The following is a 9,047-nucleotide window of genomic DNA, read 5'->3' on the forward strand; positions in this document are numbered from 1 at the left end:
TTCGCAGCTGACTTACGAGACGGGAAGTGGGATTTGAATAATTTTACGCCCTCATTCTCGCAGTTCACGGTTTTTGAATAAATATTTTGCGAACAATCTCCAGAGAAAGTAAACAAGAGAGGCGTTCATAACCCGTTCGTAGCTCTCAGCGTCACGTATGCGTACACGCGGCGCATATTAAGCGTATATTAAGCGCCTTTCCTCCCCCTCTCCCCTCCAGCATCGTCTCGGAAAGCCGTGAGAATTTTATGGTTATGAACTAACCGTTACATTAAGGTTAAGAATGAACGGACGGATGGAACCATGGACGGACTTACGGACGCTTTACCTCAATCATCATCATTCACTTCCTAGATGTGCTGAAATTTTTTTAGTCAGTTTACTCTCATTTTGATGCTTCCCTAAATCCAAACGAATGCGATGCGTACAGGTTACTTTAACTTTTTTGCTGTTTATTGGACCTGGCGATGATATATGGCTTGGTGAGGCGAAATAAACAGCCTAAATGGCGAAAGATGCCCCGCTGCGGTGGTCTAGGGGATAAGGTACTCGGCTGCTGACCCGCAGGTTGCAAGATCAAATCCCGGCTGCGGCGGCTGCATTTCCGATGGAGGCGGAAATGTTGTAGGCCCGTGTGCTCAGATTTGGGTGCACGTTAAAGAACCCCAGGTGGTCGAAATTTCCGGAGCCTTCCACTACGGCGTCTCTCATAGTCATATAGTGGTTTTGGGACGTTAAACTCCAAATATCGATCAACTAATGGCGAAAGACGAAACGATGTCATGCGCTGAGAAAGAGCAAAGACAAATGATTGCGCGTGAGTAGGCTGCAGCAGGCGTATTACCAAGTAACTGGTTGTAACGACCGGACGGCAGCGCATTGTTGCAATCCATGATAGCGGTGTTCAGGCCTAAAAAGACTGCAGCAGAACGACTATAAATAACAGTAAAAAAGAATTGCAAGGAAGAATAGGGAAAATTCAATGATAGGAAATTGCACATGACGGAGCTGCTGTAGGCTTCTGAATTATAGCTGTGAAATATTTTTCAGCATGTGTTTGCATCCCAAGTAGTTGGCAAGGTGGTAATTTCACTGCTATATAGAGTAGCAAAATCACCACCACCATTTGACCATGTTTCTGCTTCACGTAGAGAAGCGGGAACATGGTCAAATAACGCAGTTATAAAGAAGAGCTGAGAGAGGTCATTACTTCTCACGATGAGTTCACTTGTAAACGCAGTAGTATATATCGGGATGAGTTAATGTAATATACAGATAACCAGAAAATAGTCTAAAGTATAGTAATAGCGTGTGATTAAAGTATAATCATGAAATGCAATTTTGTAGTAGCGTTGCTTGATTGATCATTGTTGGTTTTCATAACTTTGTGGGTGGATTCTACTTCCCAAATGAGGGGGAGGAAGAGGAATAAACGTCATTGAATAAATTCGCAGGTTTAGGGGGCCGGGCCTAGGCGTCCTGTGAGGGACCGTCCAGGACTTGCCCCGACACCGCCTCACGGTAGTGCTGGGTTGCCCTGGTTTGGTCGACAAAAGCGGCGCTCCACAGAGCGCCAAGGAGCTTCGATGAAAGGGTTGTGGTGTTCTCTACTGTCCTGGGCACTCCCACATCACTGCAGCTTCGCGAACCCGCAAGTCTAGATCCACGCTTGTCTGGGCTGCCATGCTGCAGCCGCTCTGCGAGCCCAAAACTCTGGACTGAGTTCCCGCGCAGCCGCGCTGCAAGCCGTCCTGTCTTCATTCTTAACGAAGTACACTCCATGAACACAAAAGCGTCAGCCGGGAGCAAGCGTGCTTTATAGCTCTTGGAGCGCCACACCAAAATAAACAGCTTGCCACGAGCGCACGCGCAATTACCGCTTTCCTTTTCTACGGGCGTGTTCCCGGCCGCTGCTTCCAGCACGTCCAAGCCAGGACAAAGGACGTCGGAGGGACAAGGCTCGACCCTTTGAAACTTCTCCCCTAAAATGCCGTAGGCTTCTACTCGCTGTCTGCATGGCATGAAAATTGACTAGCACAATGCTTGGAACATGAAGAAAATTTTCTGACAGGAATGTTTGAAACTATATGCTCAAAGCAGAGAAAGGCGAACACTTATTTTTGACCTCTATGAGGTCGAGGGTGGGCTAGACATCGAATAACAAACTGCGGTAGAGTTAGACTTCATCGAGTTCTAGCTCAACTGAAGCTCCCATCCTAAGCATCTGCAAGACCTACAATTTCCGGAAAAAATCATGAGGTATGTTATCATTTACAGCCGATTCACTCTCACACTTGCTATTTTATTCGGTCAGTTCTGCTGCCCCTAATTAAATATATCTGTGAATATTTAGTAACCAGTGTCAGTGTATGATGATCACAGTGAATATAAGACATACGGGCCCTCTGGAAGCTTCATGTCCGAAATATGGGACCCCTAATTGTCACAAATAAATTTCTATTAGTAGCGAGAAAGACTAACTAGTGCCATTTGACTACAACCTTCGAAGCTAATATTGAAATCATTTCGTTCGTTCGTTTCAACGGACTGCGTTTTTCTGCATTCTACTCCATCTTTTAGTGCGACAGTATTGAGTAAAAATAACTCCTAAGATGACAATTAGGGGTGTGAAAAGGAGCATCGGGTAGTTATCCTCATCGCGTTTGCCATTTCATCATTCGAAACGAAGAAGTGCTGTCAAGCGTGAACGTAAGCCTTCCACTAATTTCGTAATTCCAGCGTCAAAAGACAACGCCCCAGTCGACGCCAGGTGCGTTTCAAGAGACCGACCCCGGACTTCCCAGCTCTTCCGCGAACCAGGTGCACGGTGAAAACCTCAACGTATAGCTTTTGCTTTGTGCGCTAAAGCGTGCCAGCGGTTCGTACGTGTCCTGCGACGAGCGCGTATTGATCGCGCTTGTTGGAACCGGCTTAAGAACGCCGTGAATCAAGCAGTTCTCGGAAGTCACCTGTAAAGTCGAGCTTTTTCCCTGTCATCGGCAGCACTTCTTTTGCTTTCAATGTGCGTGCCGCCCAGTGTTTAGTCATTTGAGTTGCTGCGCCACTTCGCTCAAGGTAACGCGTAATAGTACCAGAGAACCCCGGAGTCTTTAAGAAAAATAAAAAGAAAAATAACTGATGAATGCCAATGACTGATTTCTGAACACGACACTTTTTTTATGCACCTTCTCTGGCCCATACTCATTCTTTCAGTATATGATGGTTGGTCACGCTACTTTGCCCGTTTCACGAAAATCTTTCTCTTCCATATTCTCTGAGCGTTAAGAAATTTCATTACAATTAACTGCAGTTGAGACTCAAACAAATTTACGCGAATCACAAAGTGTATATGAAGAGCGCTGACTGGCAAATCAAGTTTATTCACCCCTGGAGCAGGGCGAGTACTGCAATCGACTGCTGATCCGAAAGTCACAAGTTAGATCGAAGCCATAGCAGTCGAATTTCGATGGAGGCAAAATCCTAAAGATCTGTGTGCTGTGCGATGTTATTGTATGCTGAAGAGCAACAGATTACACAAAATATACATATCACTGTTCTTGCTCGTAAAACTTGGGGGGTAGGAGTTAGTACCCTCGCAAACTGCTGGTAACTATATTTCCATGAGAAAGAGGTTTATTATCGCCATGCACCAAAGAATAACTGAACCTAAGCCAGCAATGTGGTTTACGCATGGCAACCTATCTGTTTTTTTACAAAACCGTTGCGGGTTATGCTGCAATGTTAAGCTCTTGTCCATAAACGCTGTATTTTTTTCAAGCTTATTTTTAGTTTCTAAGTTTGTCGCGTGCCGCGCCATGGTAGTCTGTGACTAAGACACTTGGCTGCTGACCTGTAGGTCGTGGGAACAAATTGCGGCAGTGGCGGCTGCGTTATCGATGGAGGCGAAAATGCTGTTGGCCTGTGTGTTCATATTTGGGCGTATGTTGAAGAACCCCTGGTGGACGAAATTGCTGGAGCCCGGCATTACGACGTATCTCATATTTGTTATTATTACTACTATTATTATTATTATTCTTCTCGCGAGTACTTCATATGTTTCTTATTGTATATAAACTCTCGGAGTTATCAGTCGTATATACTGACCTGCTAGATGGCACTTTTTGCGACCTTCATTTTTTGTGCATATTTCTTCCACCATGCAGTATTTTGAAACATTTCCTCACAAACACCGATTCACGTTCTGATAGACTAGATTGTACTGCTCGCTCTAATCAGCAGTGCGCAAGAAGACACATAACACGTTTTGTGCGTTCTAAGAGTGGAATATTTGCTCGTTTTTCTACTGATAACTACGGAGATTCGCAGGAAACGTAATAAAAAAGTATTGTCAGCTCCCTTACTTGTTAAACTTGTCAGGTTTGAAAGAAACGGTTCGTATGTTAGCCTCCCAAATTGCAACGTAGATACACTTCCAGCTTTTGTGAGAGGTCTGGCTCAGCGAGTGAGTCCCGAGTGAAAACCTGGCCTCATGGTGTGGGTGTGTGCCATACGATTCAACGCTGTAGTTCACATATCTTCACATCGAGTTGTTTGAGGTGCTCTAAGGTGACATCGAAGAACCAGTCGTTAGTATAGGGACTGCTTTTCTGCTGCATTCTCCAAGTAAAATTTACTCACGGCAAAGTTATTGATGTTTGGCGTTCCAACGCAAGTATGTACTCCACATGCTCATCATATGCACGAAACCTAGATTTTGTCAGCGTTTCAGAGGACATATGTTCTACTGGTATGTATTTCACAATACTATGTCATTCTTTACGCGGTAATCAACATTTTGTCATCCAACTTTGAATAGTTTTCATACCTTGGCACGCACATCGGGTCGAGGTGGCACATCATTTTTCATTCTTCGGATAAACTTAGATCAATACTTTCAAAGCGTAAAAATGAGAAATAGGTGAATAAATAAGAGTGAAACGCGGACACAGAAGTTCACAAAACTAATCCACTCAGAGTTCTTCCGACAGGTGAGTAGTTCGCAAGAAGCCCAATAGCGCTTGCACGGCCTTCTGTAATAATGAGGGATGAGTCCATGGCGCAGTATACTTCTTTCTGACAGCGGCTAGTCACCTAACTTGTCGAATGTATTAGAAAGGTACTGTCTTTGTAGATTATAACACGGGCAATCACATAGAACGTGTCGAATTGTCTCTTCATCTCCGAAATGTAAATGGGGGGCGTTCTCGGCCATCCCTATGCGAGACACGTACTCACAGGTAAACGCGGCGCCCAACCATAATTTGCACAGAACAGTAGCGTCACCTCGTCGTAGTTTTGTTGGGAGCCGTAAGCTTAACCTAGGATGAAGGGATCGTAATTCTGCATGCGTAAAAATTCCCAAACCCCAGTGTAGGGTAGCATACCGGACATTAGCATCTGGTTAACCTCACTGCCTTCCCTTTTTTCTCGTTTTTCTTCTCTTCTTTAGAGCTTCGTTTCAGTGATAGATTCTGCTTTGTACGTAGCTGTGGGCAATAGCGATAAGCAGAAACTATTGACATAACTGAATATTTTTGTTACAGTGTGTCGAAACCCCGTATGATATCATATTGGGCACGCTTCAGTAGGCGTTATGAAAGCTTCGAATGGGATACAGACGGAACGCTGGTATAGAAAAAAACAAGATGAACGCTGTGATTGCCCTCTATCCTCCTGCTCTGATGTCCCGACTCTAGCCCAGTTTAAGGTTTTTTAGCAACTGGTTCCCCGACAAGCGTTTCTAAGTAAGCGTAAATTTTTACTTCGAATGTCTGTTAACGTGGTGAAAAATTTCTGTTTATGGCGTTTTTTTCCGTTTTTTTAAATGTTCTCATTGAAGTAGTACTGTGCTTAGCTTCCCAACAATGAAGCGGCCACTGCTCTTGGACAGGCCGGCACTTAGAAGCAAAAATCAAACCCACCATAAATAGAGACAGAAGAGGTACAGTCGCGAACTAAATGCAACTAAGTGCAGCAACACAGAAAAATAAAAATACAGAAAAATTACACTAAACGTACGTCAGGTGTCTTCCAACCATTCTTTGAATAATTCAAAAACAGCTTGCCCTCGAAAAAGCGCATTTTTAAAGAATCGAAAACCAAGTTGTATTCAACAGCACACTGTCACTGAACTCTGAATACAGAAGCATTCGCACGTGAAAGCAACTCGTTTCCGAGGAAGCCTTAGTCACTTTTTTGCTGAAAAGGAGTTGAGAATGTGTAAAGCGTTTCCGTAAGGAGGCGATGGAAGGTGTTTGAAATGGCGCCTCAGTGTCGAGAAAAAAGCGTTTCTGTTTTCTTTTTTTATCGAAAGTGCTTTGTTATACCTCATCGCAAGTGCCTTGTCAAAGCCGCAATTGGGTGGGGGGGGGAGGGGGAAACGGGAGAGGTGGGTTTTATTAAATGTTCACGCGTTAATTTGGGAGAACCGTGTTGCCGATAAACACTTCTCTAGCACACCGCAGTTGAAAACAAGCAAGAAAGAGAGCCGTTCATAAGCCGCTCGTCGTCCCGGACGTCGTGATCGTATACGTTTCGCGCGGAGAAAAAACAGTGGAGCTTCACGCTGCCTCGCTGAAATCGTGTCATTACAGGGTGATCCTTTGACAGTTGAGCCCTTAGCGTCAGCGGCACCGAAGAACGAGCAATTAGCGCTAGATTTGACAACAAGAAAAAAAGAAACAAATAAGAGTAACATTATGAACATACCACAGAAAAGAAAGTAGCGTTCTGCGTTAAGGCGCTGCGCCGCAGTCTGAAGCAACGTCGTAAATAAGGTGCCTGAACTGTCGGCACACGAAGTACTTCCTTATTTGAAACAAAAAAAAAACGAGTGCTTCATTTCTTCCGTTTTTTTAGAGTACATCACGTTGCTGTCGTCATATTCGGCTCTCCAAATACTTTAAAAGAGTTGTCTGTGGGCGACTTGGTGTTTTGACATAAAAACCATTCTGAGTTGCGCAACTGAACCAATTATACAGGAAGAAAGAGATGAGCTCTGGTACACACTGATTTTATTGAAGGCAGATGCACGCCTTCACACATTAACATACTGCGCAGGGGCATCATCACAACAACAACTGTAGATAAAAACGAAAAGTGAACTCAAACAAGGCGCAAAATAAAAATTAAACTTCACTACTGTACAGAAAAAGTGGAAGTGTCACTTACACACCCCTCCCTTGCTTTCCTGATCAAAAACAAAATGTTTCCAACGCCGTTATCATTATCGACGGAGCTTGGGAAGGGACTGGAGGGCATCACCGTTTCCTACACCTCACCCTAAGTCAACTGCTGGACCTAAAATAAAGTATTTTCGTATAACAGAACGCGAGGCATTTTTCACGTACTTCCATGTAAGAGTTTTCCAAACCAGAATCACGGTTCACAATGCGAGCATGTCATGCCGTGGTCAACGAGGTGAATTCTCCTTTCATTTTTAAGATTTCTTTCGTGTTCCCTCAGTCGGCTCTTCAGGCAGCGCCCTGTTTGGCCGATGAACGTTTTACCCGAGGACAGTGTAGTCTCCTATACGCCCTTGTTGTCAAGCTCAACAAAACGTTTTTCATGCTATCTTGAAGAGCTATCTTTTTTCTCCAACATTATGATGAGACCACTCGGTAGATAGACTCCTTCGGGACCAAGAAAACCAACAGCACGTAAAAATGACTAGCTACCTTTTTTTCAGGCAATGTCTGACTTCGTGCATCAACGGAACTGCTTCTGGTCTCTGCGTGTCCACCAGGGACCTCACACCATGTTTTGAGTCGCCTGGCTTGATCTTCTTAAAAGCGGCTCGGCAAAAGACACGACGACCGACCCAGGGAAGCCGGCTGAAAAAACCCTCTCCTACTGTCATAATCGTAAGTGCGATGCCTGAAATGAGAGCAACTTGAATACATTGCCTTGAGTTGCTAATTGCGAAGCCAGTTTAGCTCGACGTACGTATGCAGTTACCATCAAAAGGTGTGCCGCTCTGTTATCGATGCACGTTGTCATCCGCGGGATGTAATTTTGTAGCAACATCTGCGACGTGTTAAGAAAAATAAGGAAAAATAACTCCGTCGACTCAATTAAAGAACCCCAGGTGGTCTAAATTTCCGGAGCCCTCCACTACGGCGTCTCTCATAATCATAGAGTGGTTTTGGGACGTTAAACCCCACATATCAATCAATCAATCCGTCGACTCAAGAGGCGACTCCGTAAACGCGCCTAAAATGCGCTCCACGTCACCATTCAAAGTAAACACTGCTCGAAAACACTTACCAAAAGCGCCGGAGGACCGCTTGCATGAGCCTTGTGTGCTGTTAACGAAGCTGCATTTGTTTAGCTTTTCTCGTTTCGAAAGCGTGCGAGTAGCGCGTGTCTGTTCCTAATTAGTTCCCCGAGTGAGCGTGCACTGAATTGCTTCGAGCAAGCGACATATTTCGGGAAGTTGCTGTCGCCGAGCCTGTCAGACCAGTTTGAGTGAGCTGTTGACGTGGCCAGTCGTTTCAGCCTTAATTTTTAGCCCGAGGCAGCTCGCACGCGACTAATTACGTGACAGTATTGCTGTCATTCAAACAATGTTATCTTTGTTAGCTTCAACTCTGCTAGCAATAACGGTGCAATCATAAGGTGGCACACTCATAATTTGTTTTGACCGTCCACGTCAGAACACATGCTCTGGCTGTGTGCCCGGTGACACTTGAGTCTAACGACTCTGCCACGTTGGATGAGCCCTTCTGGCCGACCAACTCTGTATAGAGCCCTTCTGGTCGACCAACTCTGGGCTATCCAGCAGGCTGACGATGTGGCCGAGTGGTGTGACTTTTTGGTGCATATACATTGGAGCGGCTGGTTGCGTGATGAGACGCACTCTGTAGGATATTAATAACGTTTTTATATACATACCTGAGAAGGGCACTTTTAACCTCAGGTTCCCTTAATGTGCCGGCTAATTCATTTCGATATTTATTTTATTATTTAATCATAAGCTAAACCTCTTTTGAGGGTCGTCACAGAAATGGCACAATCAATTACTCCAAGCACAAACATATAACAATGGC

The 9,047-nt window shown here is 44.7% G+C and overlaps 1 long non-coding RNA gene across 2 annotated transcripts in view; it reads right to left on the minus strand.

The window, feature by feature from the left end:
- LOC142768591 (uncharacterized) overlaps window positions 1–8,392 on the minus strand; it is a 76,290-nt gene extending 67,898 nt beyond the window's left edge. Inside the window, exon 1 of one of the 2 annotated variants that reach the window (XR_012885347.1) lies at window positions 8,266–8,392. This is a non-coding gene — a long non-coding RNA (uncharacterized LOC142768591). Of the gene's footprint in view, window positions 1–7,676; window positions 7,788–8,265 lie in introns of those variants that run through there. The other variant, XR_012885348.1, reaches the window with a different exon arrangement.
- Window positions 8,393–9,047: the final 655 nt, after the last annotated feature.

Source organism: Rhipicephalus microplus, chromosome 8, assembly GCF_043290135.1.
Source record: "Rhipicephalus microplus isolate Deutch F79 chromosome 8, USDA_Rmic, whole genome shotgun sequence".
In the NCBI taxonomy this organism is placed as follows: Eukaryota; Metazoa; Arthropoda; class Arachnida; order Ixodida; family Ixodidae; genus Rhipicephalus; species Rhipicephalus microplus.